This window comes from Protopterus annectens, chromosome 1.part0 (genome assembly GCF_019279795.1).
Source record: "Protopterus annectens isolate FY-2018-M chromosome 1.part0, PAN1.0, whole genome shotgun sequence".
Classification (NCBI taxonomy): Eukaryota; Metazoa; Chordata; order Ceratodontiformes; family Protopteridae; genus Protopterus; species Protopterus annectens.
The window spans coordinates 1,509,654,756-1,509,678,587 of record NC_056725.1 but is presented as its reverse complement, the minus strand read 5'-3'; positions in this window follow the sequence as shown (position 1 = coordinate 1,509,678,587).

The window sequence follows — 23,832 nt, the reverse complement described above, 5'->3', positions numbered from 1 at the left end:
ATACAAGAAGCATATATTCCACAACTATGGAAGGTATCATATATTATTCCACTTCACAAAAGTGGAAACTCTTATGAATATTCAAATTATCGCCCCATTGCCATTCTATCCCCCTTATCTAAAATACTCAATAAATGTATACATTCTCAAGTAATGTAATTCCTAAGCTCACAAAATCTCCTCTCCCCCACACAGCATGGCTTCCACCAACACCATAGCACAACAACCGCTCTGCTCTCTTTCACCAATCTGGTCAATCAACAGAGAAATAGTAACTTTGTATCTGCAATATTTTTAGACTTCTCCAAAACATTTGACATGGTCTCACATTCCTTACTACTAGACACCCTGGCCTCCCTATCCTTTGCCCCTTCCACCATAGCCTGTTTTAAAAGCTATGTGTCACAAAGGCAGCAATCTATCCAATGGCAAGGTGTACTATCCCCCTTATTCCCAACTACCATAGGAGTACCATGAGACTCAATATTAGGCCCACTTCTTTTCTCCATATTTACCAATAATCTCCATACCACCACACAGCATGTTTCACTTATACATTATACTGACGATTCAACTCTTATCTGTTCTGCTCTATCACTTGCTACTCTACAACAACTCACCCAGGAATACTTTAGGTCTGTGGAAAGATGGATCACTCAGATCCAACTTATCCTAAACCCTAACAAAACCAAATTACTACTTTTAACCCCCAACAAAACCATATATACTCCTCTACAATTCACTAGCTCCTCCAAAAATGGCACTATTTTCTCTCCCTCTGACCATACCAAACTCCTAGGCATTGAAATTGACAAAATCTACCCTTTGATGTCCATATTTCACAAACTATCAAAAAAGTCCATAAAAAATTGGAACACTATACAGATACAGGAAATCCCTCTCTAAACAAGCACGGATTACCCTAGCCCAAACTCACCTCTTGTCCACTCTAATGTATGCTACACCAATTCTTACCCAGTTTAGAAAACTTGACCTTGCCAAACCTGAGTCATGTTATAATAAAATTGCCAAGTTTGCTAACAACTACACCTTTAGAACCACCACTGCCAAGCTCTAAGGGAACTGCAATGGCTAGAACTTCCCCAGCTACTAAACTGTCACTGGCTAGTTATTGCCTACAATGTGGTAAGATATACTGAAAAAAAACCCAGCACTAGGCCAATGTCTTACCCACGATAATACAAATCCTCCTCTCTGCTCTTCCGACAAATCCCTCCTCTGTATCTCAAAGGCTAACAATACTGCAGGAAAAGCTCTGTTCTCCCATACCATAGCTAAAACCTGGAATAACCTCCCTTCTGCTCTTTCTGCCTCTACTCCTACTCACTTTAAAAACTCACTTAGGTCACACTTGGTAAATAATTGGTTATGTGTGTGCATTACATAAGTCCTTCTTTTCTTCCAATCTGTATACCTCACTTCCTAATACACTTACTGTAATATATACTACAGTCTAGGATACTCTTACTGCTGACTGAAATTGTATACTTATTGTATTATTAACTATGTAACACAAAATCCACTGAAGTCACCACACGAAGATACTCACTGGAGATAAAACCTTCTTTATTGGAAATAAAAACACAAGCGCTTTCACGTAGCTATACTATGCTTCTTCAGGTGTAGTAAAACATTAAAACTGGCATGCTTAAATACAAAAACTTTTGGCGCTCAAATCAATAAATTAAACAATGATTGATTAATTACTAACACATTAACTTTCCCTCATGTTCTGTTTAAAGAAACAGTGTTATATGCAGTCTAAAAACAGTCTAAAAGCAGTATAAAGACTGAAACACATATACCATTACCAGACAATATTAAACAAATCAACAAATCCTGTCGCTATGTAATGGCATAATCTGACCAAAACAATTGTCTCACAGCACTATGTAATGAAATAAAATCACGATCAGAGGAAGAGACGGCATGAAATGAATGTAAACAAACCATGTTCCAATTTGCAAATGCATCTAAAGCATAATATACAACTTATTCTAAGGTCGCTATCTGAACATAAGAAAACCCTAAAGCAACATTGCAGAAATACAGACATGCTCTACAAAAAACTGTCCTGCAATCAAAACTGATCCAGCATATATAAACGGTGCAATGCAACGGACAGTAGTCCGAATGTAAAGAGCAGCATACTCACATACACTGTTTACAGATAAGGAGGGTAATGAAACATGTAACTGTCGGCTTACTCTCTAAAACAACTTTCCGCTGATTCTAAAACAACTTTCCGCTGATATAATGCCATCATGTTCCATAGTTGTCAGGAATCATTGTCTGCACTAATGCTGAGTGGCCCAAACTACTCAGCTGCAGCATCAAGATGAAACATTAAAATGTAAAATATAAACAACATGTAGTTTGTAGGGAGACCGCTCCGCCTCCACAGACATGCGCTCATTGTGCAAACCCTATCAGGGAGCCGTTAGGCCAAGGTGGAATAGAAGAGTGTGCGCCTGAGCTTATCTCTATCAAGCGGTGAGCGCACATTGTTGGCTAATGTGCCGCATATATATTCTTTGATCAAGAATAGAGAAAAAACAGATAAGCTACAATAATATGTATATTATAAAAGTAAAACACGTATAGACTGGACAAGAACATCTACCATATATGAATTATATCTAAAACATCTGATGAGGTTTCCAAAGAATGTAAATAAAAACCAAATTAACGGCATGCAAAACCAAAGGAGCATGAAACAGAAAAGAATTGTCTGTCTAAATCAGACAATTACCGCCCCTATAAAGACCAAACATGAGACATACTATAAATAAGGGTATGTAACTGTTGTTCAAAATCATGGTGCTCAAGGGATACATAGACTGCTGTATGTCAGGTGAATGTAAAGGCACATGTAAAAAGTCAGGCAGAAAACAATAACTAACTACGGCACTGACATGGGAAGTGGAGAAAGGGGACCAGCAGCTGAAATACTGGAATGGCCTGAGAAATGACCATTAGATACAATAAAATCATAAATCACATTATGTCAAAATCTTAAGCTAAGACTAAAATACTAATGATTTTGAAAATGGAAAGGAAGATAAAGAATGTCCAGAGTAAGTGGTTAGGAAAAGCACACTAACCTTGAAGAAACCTAGTCATTAAAATATATGTGAATATATATACTAAATCCAGCAAAAACATGTACCAAGTATGCCTAACTTAACCTATATTAATTGAAAAAATGTTTTAAAAAAGTTTAACTCTGAACCATCATTTATCAACCCACATAAGTGGACAGAAAAAGAGGTTAAAAACATAAAAAAAATCATCAAAAAAACCTCGGGCCGGATATCATAAAATGTATCTCAACATTACAACTTCCTGTTATTGAGAACAGGTTTGACAGATGCAAACTGATTAATACCTGGATATACATGCGCTTTCAATATAAGTATCCATTTGAGTTCCCTGACAGCCAACTGGTTCATGTTATCTCCTTCCCTATTGTTGATAGTCAGTAATTCCAAGACCATGAAACTGAACCTATGTGTATTATATTCTACTATATGTTTGGCCAGGGCATTACTTTCATTTCCTTTCTTGATGTCGTAACAATGGTTGTAGACCCTATCACGAAGTCTCCTACTCCTACTCACTTTAAAAACTCACTTAGGTCACACTTGGTAAATAATTGGTTATGTGTGTGCATTACATAAGTCCTTCTTTTCTTCCAATCTGTATACCTCACTTCCTAATACACTTACTGTAATATATACTACAGTCTAGGATACTCTTACTGCTGACTGAAATTGTATACTTATTGTATTATTAACTATGTTTAACCATCTTTATTTCTGTATATATATGTCTTGTTACTTCATACTGCTGTACACTGTATATTTTCACATTGCTTAAATTTTCCTTACTATGGAGCTTTTCTATCCAGGCCTCTGCTGAAAATGGACCTGTGTCCAGTCGGACCATCCCGGTAAACAAATATAAAATAAATAAATAAATACATAAAATAAACATATTTCCTACCCCCCCCCCCCCCATACTCTGGTCATGCTCGTTTTCTACTTTTTCAATTTACCTGTCATTTTACTAAAGGGTACACATTGTTCTTTAGTTGATAAAAGTGTCCTTCAACCACATGATTAGTTTACATACATGCCCTATCTCCCCTACACATCCACAAACACACATGCACACACACACTCACACACACACACACACACACACACACACACACACACACACACGCACACGCACACGCACATGTACACAAACACACAAATATTTTCTACACAGGGGGATAAATGATACTCCAGTTTTTGGTAACACTGCTAACTGCTACCAGCCATATTATAAAAGCAAAATCAATGTTTATCCTTAAAATAAACCAATGTTTAAATCTTTTAATGTAAATATTCAGCTGTATGCAGTCATTCTTTGTTAGATCAATACCAAACAGTTAATAGTACCAGTTCAATGCACAATTCAGTAGAAACACTATTTAGTTTAGTAAATAAAATAAAGCATTTTACTTGAAAAGCAAATAGGCAAACAGGAATATTCTTGGAAAAGAAATGTAAAATGAAAGTCCTGAACAGACGGATGACATACAGCAAACTCTACTAGCTAATCTAACCCTAATTACTTTTAGCTTGGTATATTGTGCCGTATATATCACTAACTTTTAAGGTCCAAATAGAATCTGCAGAGTTTTAAATGAAGCTTTGTCTCTCAAAATATGCTCTAGCAGGAAAACCAAGCAATTCTGCAGTTGACATTACCCCTCCCATGCATATGACTTCAAGGTAAAATTTTCATTAGATTCAATTCTGAATTTTGGAAAATAAATTCTTACATGCTTCTTGGGGGAGGGGAGACTCCTAAATATGGTAATATCCTTTATACTAGTGTAACTCTAAGGGCATTAGGCTTTAAGTGCTGCAGGTTTGTACACAGCAGATTTAATTTCATTTTCAAACTGTAGTACATTTCTGCAGTAGCATATGTACAATGTTTATATATAATGTCACACATTTCCTTTAACATTACATGTTTATTAAGAGGGCAAATGTGAGCAAATTCTTCTGTTTTGTCTTTTAAGGTTTGTTTACATTTCTCCGAGTTGTATACAGCTTTAATTTTCTTCTTCTGCATTTCTCTTCTGAAAAAACAGTTGCATTATACCTTGCCTATCACAGATTTTAAGAGTGGCTACTGGGAATGGTGTCAAATGCCCTTATAAGATCCAGGTATATGGCATGTGCAGTTGTCTCTTATCCATTACATTTGTTCCCTCTTCCTAAACTGACACTTGCAATATCAGATTATGCTCATGTGTAGGACAGGCCACCATCCCTTCTCCCCACCACAGTTGTAATTATATAATCATGCACATATTTAGTGCAGCCACTTTTGACCTTCTCAGCAAGCTACACTGATAATCGTTGCATCATTTTAGAGTATATGCCCTTTACTCCTACCCTGGCTTCAGCAGATATTTTGGCAGAAGATAGAAATTGCATGTAGCAGTACTGTGAGAACGAGACATTTTTTCCAAAGATGCACCATATGATTTGAGACACCTTGACTCACTCCTAAACTAAAATGTAGTCAGTCACTCTGCGGGAAGATCAATAGCACACACACTACAGCATTAGACTGCATATTTCTTCTGACACCTTGACATCCTGTTATCATAATGTAATAGAAAGGGCATATTTATGTAGCACTACTAGGGCAGTGGTAAATTGTACTGCAGAGATGAAGTATCTGTAACAGGAAATGTAAAATACAAAACAAAACTGCAAAAATTGGGTTCAGTGTGCCATCATCCACATTTTATGTTATTCTAGGATTCAAACAGAATTACTTAATTTGCTGTGCAGCAGTTCTCTTCTTTGTTTAACTTAATGGAATATTATGATTTGTAATGGCTAGAGTTCTACTGAAAACACAGACACTGTAGGGCAGGATACCCACAGTGACTCTTGATACTTTGAGTTGTTGGGGATGGACAGCCACAGTGTCCCTATCATGTTATTAACATAAAAAGCAGTTAATGAAAGAAAGTCAGGAGTACATTCATAATGATAAACTGTTGCATTTAACTCCTCGGCATCTGCTCTTCCACATTTCCCTCTCACCTCCATCTGTTGCAGGCTCTGAATCCCTCCAGCCATAACCTCCTTTTTTCCTATTTTTGCACATAGAATCAAGATGTCACATCAACTGTGAACATCATCTTGAGTCAATGTTCACATTGACAGGTGGTTAGATCTGCCATGGGCAGGCACTACTGAACCCTTCCACTGAATTACATTCTATGATTCAGCAGGACACTTTAGATCTTCATTAAGCTGCCCATAAAAAGCATTTATTTCAGTATTACTTGGATTTTCCTATTTTAAAGTTCTCACTAGTGCATGCCTTCCTTCTGAACTGACATCTCCATGCTGTTTCTGAGGATACTATGGGTCTATATTGTGTCATTTCAAGCTGCTCCTTTGTATAAAGAGTAAATGTTCAGTGCATGTTGCCTTTCGTCAGATACTACTATCTCATACTCTTTACTACCTTGGTAAGACTTTTTGGCAAACCTTCAACTAGGTTGATGTTCTGTTAAGCCTGAAGTAGTACTGGCAGAATTCCAAATGTGGCCTTGTCAGTGCTTACACAAATAAATTAATCTTCTAGTGGGTCCACCTTTGTTGCCATGCATCCTACTTTCTTGTTGACATTTGCTATGCACTACCCCAAAGTTACATGTGCGAGGATACTATTGAGATCCACTTCCACCACAGTGTAAGGCTTTATAGGTTTTCTTCTTTAAATCCTGTCCACACACCCAGCTAAGTTTATCAGGTCTCACTGGACCATTGGCTGCTGTATCCTCACCTATCACAGCAGTGTTGTTCTAACTGATATTTTAAACTTTTGCTCTTGTTTTTAAAATTTTCTCAGTACAAGCATACAAAACCTGAATGCCACTAAAGCCAAATCTTGTAACATCATACAAAAGTCAACATCCCACATAAATTAAGACTTTTATGTGAAATACAGTGACATGCATGCCGTTCACATCTCAATAGGCACTAGACTGCAGGGCCTGTGTGACACTAATCTGGATACAAATGACACTGGCTGCACCATGGCCTTCCTGTAGACTTACATGCATACACATATTCAAATAACTGTCTAATTTTTTCACACTTCAGCAGTTGCTTTACAAATAATTTTAGTGAAAACCAGGATGCATTTTATTCTGTTTATTTCGTATGATATAGTGTAACACCAAAACCAGTCTTCTTTTCACAAACATTAATATACTTCAAGGGCCAGGATAAATACTGAATTTAAAATTTCAAGTTCTGGATTGTTCTATGGAACAACACACATGCTGTTAACATCAGAAGTTAAGCTATATTTTCCTTCAGTACAGATATGAGGCTAATAGAGCACTGATAAGAATCCTTTCTCTGTGCATCAATTTATTAATAATCTGTTTTTCTTCAAAGGATAGCTCCACTGGTCTTTCATATGTCACATTTTCTGTGAATCATGATTTATTTTTCTGTGACATACCAAACAACTAAACAACTTTATCGCAATATAAAAATAAAATGTTAAGCTAAGCCTTTACGTAGCTATTTAAAGATTCACTTAACTACCATTTTTTCAACTTTTTAATACTCTCTATATTGTATAACTACATCCTTATTTTTATCTTATTTATTTATTTATCATTTGTTGACCAGATTAGTCCCCCTAGACTACTGGCTGCTTTTCAGGGGATTCCTGAAGTGGTATTTCTTTTAATGATGCAAATTTGTCCAGCTCATTGGGGAATGTCTCCTACTCTTGGCAGTAGGGGGAAGCATTAATGTGTGACACAACAGACTTCCTGTTCCAGTTCCAGGCAAGGAGGTGGCCTGAAGAAACAGGAAGAAAAAATGGCTGATTCAGGTTATGCTGAAACTGGAATAAAAGTTGTTAAAAAGGTAGTCAGAATGGTAGAATCCCCACCAGAAGTTTTTTTCTGATGATGTGGGTACAGAAAAAACAGTGACACTAGAGAAAAAGGAGACTGTGAAGGAAAAGGAGATTGTAGCTGAAACAGAGATGGATTCAGAGGAAAACTTTCAGAGGAGATCGAAGGAGAGACAGTTACCTCTGAAAAATGCATAATTACAACCCTCCAATCGGTGAGGGGGTGGGGGTGCAGGATGATTATTTGGAAGAAATGATAAACCAAAGAACCAAAGTGAGCAAGAAAGTGGAGCAGGAATTTTGGGGGGGGGGGTGACATCAAGAAAAAGGAGAAGGGTCTGTGGCAGAAAAAGTTCCAGAGACAAAAATGTATGCACAAACTTTTGGAGAAGGAAAAAAAAGAAAGAAGAAATACAGGAAACAAAAAAGAAGTCTACAGTACATGTGAGCAGTAAAAAAGTAGAAAGTCTGGACAGGTATGAGGTTTGGGACTCTGCCATAGCACCTCTGGGTGTCAAAGTAAAATAAGTAAGAGCATTTATTTTTATTAATAAAGTAATGATCCAGTTTAGAGTTGAAGTTGAAACAAAAGAACTGAAAGACCATTTGTTAACTATATGTAAAGAAGTATTAGGCACTACAAAAATATATGATGAAAGAGACTATGGAGTGGGGAATGGGGAATGTGGAGTAATACTGAAAATGATAATGTTATGCATGCCCCTAGTATTAGTAATGTTCATCATGATAGGGGGGGGGGGTTGGAAAAATATAGGGGTCAACTAAAGACTTGTTATTTTTTTGGAAAATGATCATTTAATCAGTGAATATGATAAAAATATGTTATTTATGTGTTAAAACAGGACATAATGCAAAAACTGTGATTTAAAGTGCAAAGATGTGCCAATACTGGTTATTCATGGCTAGAATGTGAAATGAATGTGCAAGAAAATAAAAATGAAAATAAAGTTATACAGGAGAAAGAGATAGAAGAATATGTTATACAAGAAAATGTATAAGACAACGTGACTGATAAAGAGGTTAAACATGAAGTTAAAGAAAGTAACAAGGAAAAAGAAACAGAGGAGACTAGTGAGGAAGAAGCTGAATGGTGCTCAGTAAGAAATAAAAATAATTTGAAAGGGAAAAGAGTTAAAGAAAGGAAAAGAACATTCAAAAATATAATGCTTTGAGAAAATAAGAAAGGAAAGGGATAAACATGTTTTTATACTAACTGTTCTTAAAGCTGAAAATTGTTTTAAATGTGAACAATATGAAAAATCTTAAAGAGGAGAGTAGGTATATTACCATGTAGCTGCAGTAGGTGCACATTTTATTGTTTTAGAAGATATCAGATTATTAACAGAGGAAGAAAGAACACAAATTGAAAAGCTTTGGAATGATGCAAAAGTTTGGAATATGGGGAAAGAAATGTGTTTGGGCATATGTATATTATGTCAAGAAAGCATTAAAATATTAGATGTAACCATAGTGGAACTAAGACATATTATGGTAATAGACTTGAGATGGAAAAATATTTGTATAGAATTATAGCTTTCTACGCATATGTAACAAAGAGAGAGAGAGAGAGAGAGAGAGATGATGTTTAAAAATATTCTTGAATATATGTTTGTGTAAATATGGACATTATAGTGGTGGGTAATTTTACTTGTAATTTAAAAAAATAAGAGTAATTATGATGTTGAAATGGTTAAAGAAATTATGAGAAGTGGAAAGTTAAGTGTATGGGAGAATAAACATTGGACCTACAAAAGGAATGAAATTAGGACAGAAATTGATTTTTTTTTTAATATCTGATAGTTTAAAAGTAAAAAAAAAGGAATTAATATGATGAATTTTCAGATCATGTGGCTATATGGGTTTAAGTACAGGAAAATGAAGAATATATAAGAATAGGAAAAGGAATAAAGGGAATTAATAAAAAGGAATTTGATTTGGAAGAGAAAAAAGTACTTATGGAATTATGGAAAATCATATGAATATGAGAGAACTGGACTGTTTAGTGTCTTCATTTTAAAGAGAAATATAAAAAAGTGTTTAAGAATGTATAAGGAAGAAAAGAAGAAAGGAAAAAGAGAGATATAAAATATTAAGTCAAGAAACATTCAGACTTATTAGAGAAGAAAAAATCCTTTTATGAAAAAGAAATAGAAATATAAAAATGAATCAAATTAAAATGAGCAAGTTGTTATATAAACAAAAATATAGTTTACAAGGAAAGAAAGAAAGAAGAGGTAGCACCATATTTGAGTAAAAGAATAAAAGAAGGAAAAATAATAAGAGGATTAAAAATAAGAAAGTTAAGCAAATAAGACAGCAAGAAGGAATATACAAAATAATTAAAGAATAAGTATTGGAATTATTTGTTAAAAGAGAAGAAAACATAGAACAAATTTATAAAGGTGAAAAATTAAATAACGAAAGAAAACAAATAACTATGAAAGAATTGTATGAAATTCTAAAATATATTAACATGAATTCTGCAACAGGACTGGACAGAATTGAATATGGTATGTATAAAGAAATAAAGGAGTGGCAAAAAAATAATTTTTTGTAGAAGTTATGAATGAATGGTTAGAAACTAGACTTAAAGAGAAACAGATATGTACAGGAGTTGTAAAATGTATATTTAAAAAGAAAATAAAGAGAAGGTAAAAAAAATGGAGACCTATAACATTGAATAATATGAATTATAAAATTTTTATGAGAGTAATATCAAAAAGGTTACAAAAAATGGATAGAATATATGACCAAATTATATTTGGAAGAAAATGAAAAGGAAGTAAAGAATTACTATGGATAATAGGAGACATAATTGATGATATCATAAATAAAAATGTAGAAGTGAAGGTAATGATAGGGGATATAAGTAAAGCCTATGATAACAGTCAATATAAATAATTATGGGGAATTTTGCAGGCATATAATGTAAGCAAAAAAATATTACAAGTAATAAAATCTGTTTATGAAAGAAACTATGTGAAACTAAATGTAAATGGCTGGATTGAGGAAAAAATAAAACAAGAATGTGGAATAAAGTAGGGCTGCCTTGCTAGTACTGTAATTTTCTCATGAGTTATAAATATAATAGTGAAGGAAATTAATAAAATGTCAAGTAGCAGTGAATACAAAATGATGAGGAAGTACAACTGCCAATAATGTATAATTATGAGAATGATATTGTATTAATTGTTAGAAATAATGCATGGATGGAAAAATCAAATGAAAAATTAAGTATAAATTTAAATAATGGTTTAAGTATAAATGAAATAAAAAGTAAAGGATTTAGTTTTGAAGGTATGATAGGAGGCACTGAGGTCAACGGAAAAATATATAGATAAATTAGGAATAGTATTTGGAAGGAATGAATACAGACAACAACAATTGGATAATCTACTCAAAGAAGTAAACAATATGATTATTGTTTTGGAAATCATATATATTTTCATATAGAAAAAAGCACGCTTGCTGAACAGCATGGTAATAGGAAAAATTGCTTAAGTAGGTAGTATCTATATGATTCCTATTAAACTAATGATGATTGTATTTTCTTTTATATGGGGCTCTAGACTGAATCCAGTCTAGAGAGGGATTATATATATGAAAGAAGAGCAAGGAGGCTTGAGTTTAATAAACCCAATAGTACATGCAGCATCTTTAATTTTATATATGGTATTAAAAGGAATTATTAAGGAAAATTAAAACTTGATAGAAATGATACTATATTATAAATATAAAGAATTGTGGGAAGGAATGGAAGTTAAAAAAGTAGAAACATTGTGAATAAAGAAATGAAAGAGTGCCAAAGGAAAATTGTGTTATGGAAAATAAAAAAAAAGAATATATATGAGAAAAATAGAAGAGAATGGTACTTAAATATTATGAAATCATTTTATTGTATTGATCCATGGAAAGATTTAGAAATAAATAAGAAAAATGCATACTGATAAGATATAACTATAAAAAGATTAGAGAATGTAATGATTTTTATGGAGATTGTCTATTAGAAATTGCCAGTAAAGGCAAATATGCCATGCAAGAAAAAACAAGAAAGAATATGTAATAAATGTGGAGAGTTTAACCCTACCAGTCATGTGTTTTTGAAATGTGAAAGAGTTATATGTAAACATAATAGGGTGACATTTTATTAAAATTTGAGCAAATAAATATGGACATTAGAGAATTTGGCTATTATGGTGCATGAAAACAGGAAGAAGAGAAGAATATGGACAGAGTAATAAATTTTATGTTTCACATACTATATGGAGTTAGAGACTAAATTAAATTAAATGCAATGGAAAATGGACTGCGGCAAACATTCTGGAGAAAATAATGTTCTGGCTGTGGATAAAAGAGTTTGGGGGAATGCTTAAATTGAATATTATAATGTATGGAGATTTGTAAATATATGTAAATGATATGTAATTATATATATCAATAAAAACACCTACTTATCACTGTTGTGAGTGGAACCATGAGGAGCACTTCCTCTTTCCATTACAAGTGCAGAGTTGGCCCAGAGAAACAGGGAGGCAGATGGAGAGAGAAGGAGATGATGGAGTGGTAAATGAAATACAGGAAGAAGCAAATACTGAGACCAGATAATCTGTGCAGGATTATGAGGAAATGTTTCAAAGAAACCTATTTGATGGAGAAGAGTCAGCAAATGTTGGATGTGTTATTGCAACCTTCCAGCAGGAGGGTTGTGGGATGATTTACTTAAATAACTGGTGGTGCAGAGTGAGCCAGAAAATGAAAGAGATGTTTCCTGGGGATTGCATTATGGAGAAAATACAAAAGGAGAATGCACAGGCAATCCTAAAGAACAGTGGAGAGATGGAAAAGAAAACATGCAGTGAAAGTAAAAGAAGGCAAAAGTGGAGCAGTAGAAAAGGAGGCAGAAGAAAATGAAAAAAACAGAAGTACTTGGTAAGGATTCAAAGTAAAGAAGACAAAGAAATGGACAGGTATGAAGTGTGGGAAATATCATAGTTCTTTTGGGTGTAAAAGCACATGATGCAAGAGCATTTATTTTTATTAACAAAGAGACATTTTGTGACATTATATTTGAGACTGTTATTTCAATGGAAAATTTTCTTGGAGAAAATGAAAAAAAGAAAGATTGTAATTCATGGAATCTTTATGTGATAAAAGCTTTTAACAGGGAAACAAAAAAGGAGATTCATGTACAATTTCAAACTAAGGTAGAAAGACAGACTTTGAAAGGACATTTAAAAGCTTTATGTAAAGAAGTACTGGACATTGCAAAAGTTTATGACATAAGGGGTTTATGGACTGGTGGCTGGGATTTTAATATTGTGTTAAAAATAGAAAAATTAAATGTTATACATATACCAAGCAAGATAAATACAGATGGGGAATAGGGGTGATGTAAAATACTGGGCACAACCCAAAACATGTTTCTTTTGTGACAAAAAAGGACATTTGATAAGTAACTGTGACACGAGAAAATGTTATATTTGTGGGGAAATGGGACACGATGGAAAAATGTGAATTAAAATGTTATAAATGTAACAAAATTGCACATTTATGGATGGATTACAAAAATGAAAATAACAGTAAGGAAAAGGAAAAAGAAAGGGAAGAAAATGAACAAAGAGCAGAAATTTTAGAAGTAGTACAAATAGAAGAAATTTTAGATGAGAAAAAATAATAAAGAGGACACATAAGAAGGTTCTGAAATAAGTGATGAAGAAGAGATAACATGGGAAAAAGAATTATGTCGGTAAAAAGACAAAAAAAAAAAGAAAATTTAAAGGGACATGTACAAAAGAAAAAAAAAGAAAGGAAATGGATGAATAATAATATATATAGCTAAAGACTGAGGCTTGATATAATGGTTAAGGTGTTTGACTCTCACCTTTGGAAAGGAAACTGCTTAGGCTTAGAATAGCCTATTACCTAGTAATTAGTTATGAACTTATGAAACCATGAATCTAAGGAAAAGGGAAAATAAAATTTTTAGAGTGCTGTCTGTAAATGTGAATAGGATTAAGAATATAGCAAGAACAATAGGAATTTTAAAGTGGTGTAATACATCTGATGTAGATGTAATTATATAAGAAGACACAAGATTTTTAACAAATGAAGAAAGATTACAAACAGGAAAACTATGGGGAGTAAAGATAATCTGGAATTTGGGAAATGAGAGATGTTCTGGGATAGCTCTATTCTATGCAGATTTAAAATAGAAAAAGTATATAGAATTATAACATTATATGCTTATACTAATTGTAAAGAAAGGGAAAATTTATTTAATCAGATTTTAGACTATGTAGTGATAAATATGAATATTATAATAACAGAAGACTTTCATTATGATTTAAGAGGCAAGCATAAAAAGAAAGGAAATTATACAAGAAAAATGTTAGAAGTTATAAGGTGTGGTAAATTAGAGCTTTGGGACAAAAATTATGGACTTACAAAAGGGGCATGTATAGCACTGAAATAGATTATTGTATAGTATCAGAAGGTTTAGGTATAGGAGATCATCTTACAATCTGGCTAGAGATAAAATAAAGCAAGGAATATATAAAAATAGACAAAGGAATAAAAAGGATAAATAAGAAAGCATGGAATAAAGAAGGAAAGAGTTTAGTAATACAGTTATGGAAAAACTGGTCTGAATAGTTGATGATATTTAAGGAAAAATATAATAAAAATGTTTTTTTTACATTGGCTATACAGGATCATAGGAGAGATTACTAGGCTATCGACCTGGAGATCATTTTAAGCCTAGCCATTTCAACCCAGTGTAATACTGTATTAAGTGATGACTGCCCATGTCCAGGAGGGTTGTGAGCACTCTCCCCAGTAAGAATTTATGGTGCTCCTTCCACTCATCTGGGTTCCTCTTGAACAGTGTCATAGAGGTGCTCCTTTTCACATTAATTGGTAGCCAGTTCCAAAGATTTGGCAGTCACTGGTAGATAAATCTGTCCCTACAGCATGTCCTATTTAATTTGCAGGCCATATTTAAAGTCCCAGGAATGGGTAGCCCTAGACCCATATGCAGTAAATTCATTAGGTTGGGTTGCTCTGTAGGCCAGGCATAAGTCTCCCCTAAGAAGTCTATATGATACAGAGTATAGTGACAGGGATTTTAGTTGGTCCATGTAAGGCACATGCTGGAGGCCCTTGATCTTCTTTGCTAGAAACCTCTGAGGTCTCTCTAATTACTGTAGGTGTTTAGTATGGTATATACTGAATTGGGGATTATACTCAATTATGGGCCAGATAAGTGCTGAGTATAGGGGAGGTCATAACTTCTTTTGCTCTCACCTTTACTAATCAAGTGAGCTATGTGGAAAGCTTTCCTTATAATGGTAGACACATGGTGGTCGAAGTTAAGGTCATGGTCAACCTGTGATCCCATATCCCTTACCAATTCATGGGTACTTAGGGTATTGTTATTGATTTGATAGTGTGAAGGGTCATGGTTTTTGCCAAAGGGAATGATGATGCATTTGTTTGCATTCACTTGGAGACTGTGACTAATACATCAGTCTTTGGTCTGTGTGAGACCATCCTGGAGTATACAAACATCATTTGGGGGTTCAATGATTGCACCAAGTTTGCAGTTGTGTGCAAACCTGGTCAGCCACAACCCTTTAGTTTTCACCTGAACTTCTGAGAAGTATATACTAAAGAGTAGGGAGCCCAGTACTGACCCCTGTGGCACTCCACTGGTAACAGGTCTGCTGGTTGATATGGAGTCACCCACATTGTAGTGTGAGCCAGTTGGCAACCCACCTTACAACAAATGGTGAGAAAGGGTGAGAAAAGTAGAGGAAGAAAAGTATAAAATAATATATAAAATGATGGACTGGAAAATTTCGAACATAATGATAGAAAGTGCTTTGACAAAGAAAAATAATTATATGAAGGAAATCAAGAAAAAATACAAACATCATTATATAAGCAAAGATTTTTTTTGTAAGGAAAAAAGAGGAAGTATTGAGTTGCAGATTAGTAAAGGAAGATGGTAATGTAATGACAGAAATAAAAAGTGTAATTAATAATAAAGTAAATATACTTGAAAATGGCTGGTTAAGCCAAATGTAAAAGGAGAAATAGAAATAACTGAGGTAAAGATTACGCATAGCATAGTACAATATTAAGACATTTTAAAGAAAAAAGCTAGTGAAGAAAACATGGAAAGTAAAAAAAGTTAACAGAAAAAGAAAATGAAAAGTTGGAAAAGGTGATTCCTTTAAATAAGTTAGATAAAGTTTTAGGACAATATAAATTTGGCTACAAACCAAGTTGGAATAGAGAATGAAATGTATAAAAATTTAAGGGATTGGCAATAAAATATTTTTAAAGATTCTGAATTAATGGTTAAGTGAATATTTTACATGTAAAGAATTATGTGGTGGAATACTTAAATTCATATGGAAGATAGAAGGTAGAAGAGAATTAAAAACTGGAGAACAATAGTATTGAATAATAATGATTGTAAAATCTTTATAAAAATAATACAAAAGAGATTTGACACTAAAATGGAAAATGTTATAGAAGATAGTATTTATAGTTTAAAGGGTGAGGGCTGCCAAGAATTATTAATTGTAGTTAGTGAAATTGTGGATGATATTATGAACAGAAAAGAAGTGAAAATCATGATACGAGACCTTAATAAGACATTTGACACAACTGGACGTGAAATCTTATGGGTAATAATGAAAGAATATAATATAAGTGAGAAAGTTACGGAATTATGTATATCAGTGGATAGTAATAATAAATTAAAAATACTTGTAAATGGCTGGTTAAGCCAAGAGGTACATATGAAGAGTGGTATAAGACAGGGATGCCCAATGAGTTGTATACTCTTTGCATTAGTTATGACTGTGATAGTATGTGAAATAAATTACAAAATGAAGGAGGCAGGGTATATAACACCCAAAGGGGTAAGAATGCTAGCTCTTTTAACATATTCATATACCATTATAATAATTTCAAAAAATAAAATTTGGATAAGAAAAGTAATAATTTGCACAAATGAGTGTCTAGAGATGATAGGGATTGCTTTAAATAAAGAGAAAAATAAAGGTTTAGGTGATGTAGTAAAGACTGGGGTTCTATATTTTACAATGAATGAAATTTCTTTGTTAGGTATAAAATATGGGAATAAAGATGTAAGTAGAATTCAATGGGAAAAAGCAACAGAAGAAATAAAGCAAACATCTTTTCTGGAGAACATATGCATTATCATTCAGAAAAAAGGCTTATTTGATATATTCAGTACTGATGGGAAAATATACTTAGCAAGTGTATTGATGTAGACAACAGTATTTAAAAATGAATTATTGCAGATATTTATTTCATTTATATGGGGTTCTAGATTAAACCTATTAAAATGAGTTTTGTATGTAATTAAAGAGGGAGGAGGTTTAGGGTTAATTAACCCAGTGGTATACTCTGCTTCATTAAATTTGTACAAACTGTTAAATTGGATAAATGTAAAAGATGAGATTAGAGATGATTAGTAGTAAAACTGTATAAATATAAGTATGATAAATTTTGGAATATGGTAATAAAGAGTAAAAGAGAAAAATAATGTATAAATGAAGACATAAATGTTACCAAGAAAAAATATTTTTGTGGAAAATGAAAATTGGTGATAGAGAAAAAGATAGAAAAGTGTTGTATCAGAATGTAATGATAAAACATTACTATGTAAAACCATGGGAACATGTAACAGATAAAAAATTAAAGCTATAAAAATAAGAAGCAAATGGTGTAATCAGAAAGTAGAATGTCAAGATTTTTTTGTGGAGACTAGTAATAGATACATTGCCAGTAAAAGGAAATGTGCCATATAAAAAGAAAAGTGATAGAATCATACCTTTCAACTGTACAGATTTGTACAAAATGTCCATATTTTTGCCTCATATTTTTGGTCCATCTTTCATAAAACTGTGCTTTTCTGGCAAATCATTGAAGATTGAAGTCTGAAAATAATGAAATCCATTTCAGTTTCAGACTTCATACCCTTCAGAAAATTCACGCTAATGCAAAACCTACTATTCTATTAACTTTCTAAATTTATAAGAGCAATATTTAAAAATTGTCCCTATTTTTGGCTCTTTGTTCCCCCATTATTTTTGGCCTTGTTCAGATTTCTTGCTGTAAGAGTTTGAGAGGTATGGATATAATATGTTTACATTGTCAAGAAGAAGAAGCAATGGAATGTGCTTTTGAGATGTAAAAGAGTAAAAATGTTATGGGGAAAACTATGTAATGAAGATTTTTTTTGAAGGTATAAAAGAAATGGATAAAATAAAAATGGAGATGATTAAATGTAGATATATGAACAGAAGAAAAGAGTGTGTTAAAAGAACAGATACAAAGTTATTTTATGTTATATGGGCTATATGGAAAGACAGAATAAAAGAAATTCTGTTTAATGGTAAATGGATTTAGCAACAATATTAAATAAAATCAGATGGTGGTTATGGAAAACATGCGATTGTAAAGGAAATTATGAATATTTGTAAAAAGATTTATATATTTATATATCTGTACATATGCAAATATTTGTAAATATGCAACTATTTTGTAAATAGGAGTTATTTTTGTATATAAATAAAGGACCCCTACTCTTTTCAATTGATGTCATGGAATCTTTTACATGTACTTGAGCTATCACCAACTCAAGCAGATGGCATCTAAGTTTAAAGTCTCATCAAAAGTATGAAACACTCAGTAGTGCAGCACCCCTTAATGCTGCATTGTAAAATGTCAGTATTGCAATTCCCTTGAGTGGGAATAGAAACCACAGCCTTCTAGTCTTGCAGCACTAAAGGTAAATTTGCCATCTGTTTTGCCACTGATACTGAATTCTCCTCATTGCTTCCTCCATGCAGCAAACTGTATAGTCCAGCAAGATCAGATTCTCCTAGCCTCAAGTCCTTTCTGAACAGCTCTTCAAGGAGGTTGTTTTTAATGTTTTAGGAATAATAGTTAAACTATATTCTAAGGATGCTTCTAGTCACAGAACTGTTTTCCTTTATTATTTGAGTGGTAGGTTTAGCATAGTAGTTAAAATTGTTACCTTATAGAAACAAGGTTTGATTCTAACCTCAGGCCATTGGCTAAGCTTAAAATGTAGCCCTTTAAGGCAGTTAACCTAGTATGCACCTATGAATTCTTCTTACCCCTGTGTTCTCTTCTTAGTTTCTAGGCCTTTCACTGTAATCTCTATTTTTAAGTCACTTCCATTTGAGTTTTTCTTTTTAAGGAAATTCACATTTTAACATGTAAGAGGCAAATTCTTGTAGCCAAACCATTTTCATCCCATATAAATTGATAAAACCTAATGTAAACCTGTTACTTTACTAGAAATGCAAAAAAAAAAAACTGTATTATGTTCTCTTTTATAGAAATGTATAAAACCTGTATACGAACTGTCTGAATTATCTTTTCAGCTATGTAAAACTAATAATCTATTATATCTGAAGAGTACAACTTAAGTTTACTTGTACTATTTATTACCTTTGAAGCTGGGTTGTGGCTGAAAAGGGTCTTTGGACCAGTCCACCTACGCAGTTACCAAATAGCAAACGAATAAGTCACCAATTCCCAAGATGCAGACATATAGTTTTCCATAAAAAAATCACTGTTGGTGTAGTTACTGTGTGTACGTTGGCAACAATCCTTTAATTTTGGTTGATCGCTCCTTTATTTGTGTTTTCTGTGACTATGGAGTTGGAATATTTGGAATGGAAGGTTTTCAGCCTCTTGCTGACTGAAAAGAGATCTTGCATCCAGTTAGACTGTCTCAGTAAACAAGAACAAACAAACAATAAATAAATAAATAAATAAATACATATAAATACATAAATAAATAAATTTGATAGGGTTTGGTGGGCTTGCTCCTCACATGGAAGAACGCTGCAAAAAATGTTTATAGTTTGACATTTTTGGTGCTATTGTGTTTCTGCCATTTGTGGCCACTTGGTTCTTTTGTCATATTTTGATTTGATTTTTTATAGTAGAATCTTCTATTCATTTCTTTTATATTTATTCACTGTCTCTAGTTTCCCTTTTCTACATATTGATCTAATCTTGTCTTACTTGCATAAAATTACTTTATTCTGATCATACGTTCTGTCTTTTTATTTTATATATTATTCACTGGAAATATGTTGATGATTACAGAGCTGATCAGTTGATATGTATATTTACATATCCTACCATTCATGCATAGTCAGACTTTTATTATATTTTTGTATATATTTAGTTTTTATCTTGTTTTTTATCTCTGTATTATCTTTGTATTTTTCACAGAACTCTAGTGAAAATGGAATATTCCAGCTGGATATTCCCAGTTATGAATTTTTTTTCATAATTATTAACAGAAATTGATGACATTTCTGAGAGCATTGTATATAATTCTGAATTTGCTATGAAACCTACCAAGCATAATACAACTTAAATACTGCACTAATGGTTGTAATAATATAACAGGATGAATGATTTGACTGTCACAGTGTGCCAGAGACAGACATGCTACTGACATGTCATTTTTGAGGGACCTCTAACACTGCTGGTAGTAATCATTAAAACCTTTTCAGTGGTTCAGTTAGGGGTAGAACATTCTATTATATTTCACTATTCCTTGTCCAAATTCTGATCTGTGTTGTAATCATCCTGTAGCATGCCTATACAGAGCTGTAGTTTGGTCATTTGGCATCCTCCACAATCCTACCTCTGGCACCCTTCAGCAAGAGTTAAGGACAAACCCCCCCCCCCCATACTTCAGAAACTGCAGTAAGAGCTACACAAAACTCCTTGCTGCGGTTACTAACATACACTAAAGTAAATTGCTGCAATCTTATCCATGGCTATTAAATGACTACTGATATGGCACTTCTGCCCAGATACCCTTCAACATTGATTGTACTCCTGAGTAGCAGGGACTAATAGGCAACTCTCTATGCTACCAAGTATGACCCCTAACAGCCTCTGGCTAGGGTAGCCACCTGTTTTACTGTAACTTTGCTTCAGAACTGTGTCTATCTGAAATTTACCATGGAAGAAAAATATGAATCATGCATGCGCACTTAAACACACACACACGCACACACACACACACACACACACACACACACACACACACACACACACACACACACACACACACACACACACACACATTTAAAACATTAACATATGCATGATGTATATGCTGAAATAATTCTATAAAGTATCATATTTGAACGCCATATTTCTATATTGTATGATTTGTAAATGGGGATGTGTTTTGTACTGTCTCTGGCAAACAGAATAATGACATTAGAACTGCATCTTAAACGTAAATTTTAAGCACTTCTTTTCCTTTATTTCTCTGTTCTGCTTATACGAGAAACACAATATATATATTGAGACATAACATTGTTACTGTTTATTTTATTTTTAAAAGTCCTTGGCTACCAGAAAATATTTTGCTCTCTTCTCATATTGCCAGTTTATTGTCTACATGTCAGGTTTATAAAATATGCTTTTGGTTTCTACACTATATGCATTGCCCCAAGGGTACTGTGTTTGAAATGGATGCTAAGCTGTATGCTACAGCCTGGATTGGTGCAGACACACACACACACACACACACACACACACACACACACACACACACACACACACACACACACACACACACACACAGGGTGTCACAGCCATGTCTGAGAAATGATATGATTTTGGTTATACACACATTTTCATGAAGGTTATCGAAATATGTGATCTAAATCTTCATACCTTGTTTATGGTTTCAGATTTCTTTGAGGATTAATATATTTTTCCAGCATGGTATCTCATTTTTATCCACTAGATGGCAGTAAAGGATGATAGATTTACTGCCTAGTTCAAGCCATACCAGTTAAGAAGATAACTTTAATTTGCAAGAAAAAAAGTCAAAATTTGTTGTAAACAGAATTACACCTTTACTATGGTCTAGACTATAATATATTTGTTACTTATATAGACTTTTACATTAAAGACACCAACTTTTTGTAATTTAAAATACGGAGCATAAATATCTCAACATAAATAATACATAACCTGACAGCAGCACTATCTTTTCTGTAGTGCTCTAAGTAGAAATGTTGTCACAGAAGACAGCATTACACAGGCACTTTGATCATGACACTGTGACCACAGAGAATAGACTATAGTTCATTTCATCTGAGTCCTCTTGCTTTTGGCAAATTGATGCAGATTCCTGCAGAATGTTCTAACCTTCATAATCATTAAGATCTAGTTATATTGTTAAGCTTCTTTCTGGTGTCCATCACTTTCTATGCCAATAAATATGGAGGTTTTACAGCTAAAAATGTATGCATATACACACACACACTGCTGTTATTGTTCCTTGAATATTGTTTTTGGAAATGATGTGTTATGCTCTTTGAATACTACTTTTCAAACTGATCTTTATTTATTTACTACATTCATAAAAAGCTCTCCAGAAAACCTCAACCTAAAAACTTCAGAATGCAGATATAAGCAAACAAAAGCAAAGAGAATGAAGCATAATCACTGAAGTCTTCAAACAACTGGATTCCAGAGCTGAAACCTTCAAATATTCAACACTGCTCAACAACAACAGAGACTTAGAGCAAGCAATAATACACCATTGTTACATGACACAAAAAGTGAAGAACCAAACAACCATAGTATTTTTTTTAATTCTATCTATGTCAGATGATCAAAGGACCTATTACAATCTAAATTTCATAACAGACAGAATCATATCTCACTGTTGGGGGAAAAAAAACAGCAGAAAGTTTCCTTTGTGGTCCATGTTTTGGGTAGTCCATTTGCTGCTGTAGAAATCTGAGTGGTTCCTGTACCACTGTACACATTGTGGGCATTTCTTTGTTGTGACAACAAAGCAAACTGCCGCTTGACTTGGTAATCACCAGTATAAGACAGATATGTACTGTATGTATTTCTTTGTGATTGCTTCTTTGTAATTGCTTAATGACTTTTATTAATTTATTATTTACAAACTTTTTCTGCATTAAAAGTGGATTTTACTCATTTAGTCAGACAAAGTATGTGAACAGTATTAGAAAATAACCTTTTGGAATAAGGCCAGAAGGATAGTTCAAGTCCCCTTTGGGTCTTTTTGCATTCAGTGAAAATTATTTTTTATAAGAATTACCTGTGGGCACCTTCGAATACATCTGGACTGATTAGACTATTCAAAGATTTTAAATGGAGCTCTGCAAGACTGAGGCAGTTCTTCACCCAATTCTAGGTAAATATCATTGTATAACTTCTTTAATTACTGCTTCTGTCAGCAATACTTCATCAGACATATAAAAAACTGCACATATAACACTGTTTAAATACTCTCAACATAAGTGAATAACACTCCATTCAATTAATGCAATAAAACAATTAACTAATCAACTTTTAAAGACAATTCAATTCTTCATATATACTGTTCTGTCTTTTAAAAAGCATTTAATATTTATTACATCATTTAATCCTGGCATTCTATCTGCTTTCAAATTTATCTGCCATTCGGTCTCCCTTTGTTCTAAATAGTTTTTGAAACGGCCCCCTCGCAAACTTAATGTTCCTTGCTCCAAAACAGAAGAGATTTTTTTAAAAACCTTTATATTCAATACTATGTCTGTACAGAGCATTTTTACTATCTTTCTTTTTCGTGTCATACATATGCTCTCTTATCCTGATATACAGATGTCTAGTGGTCATGCCTACATACAATTTTTGGCAGTGACTACAAATTGCTATATAAACCACTCCCTGACTTTTATAAGTAAAAAATCC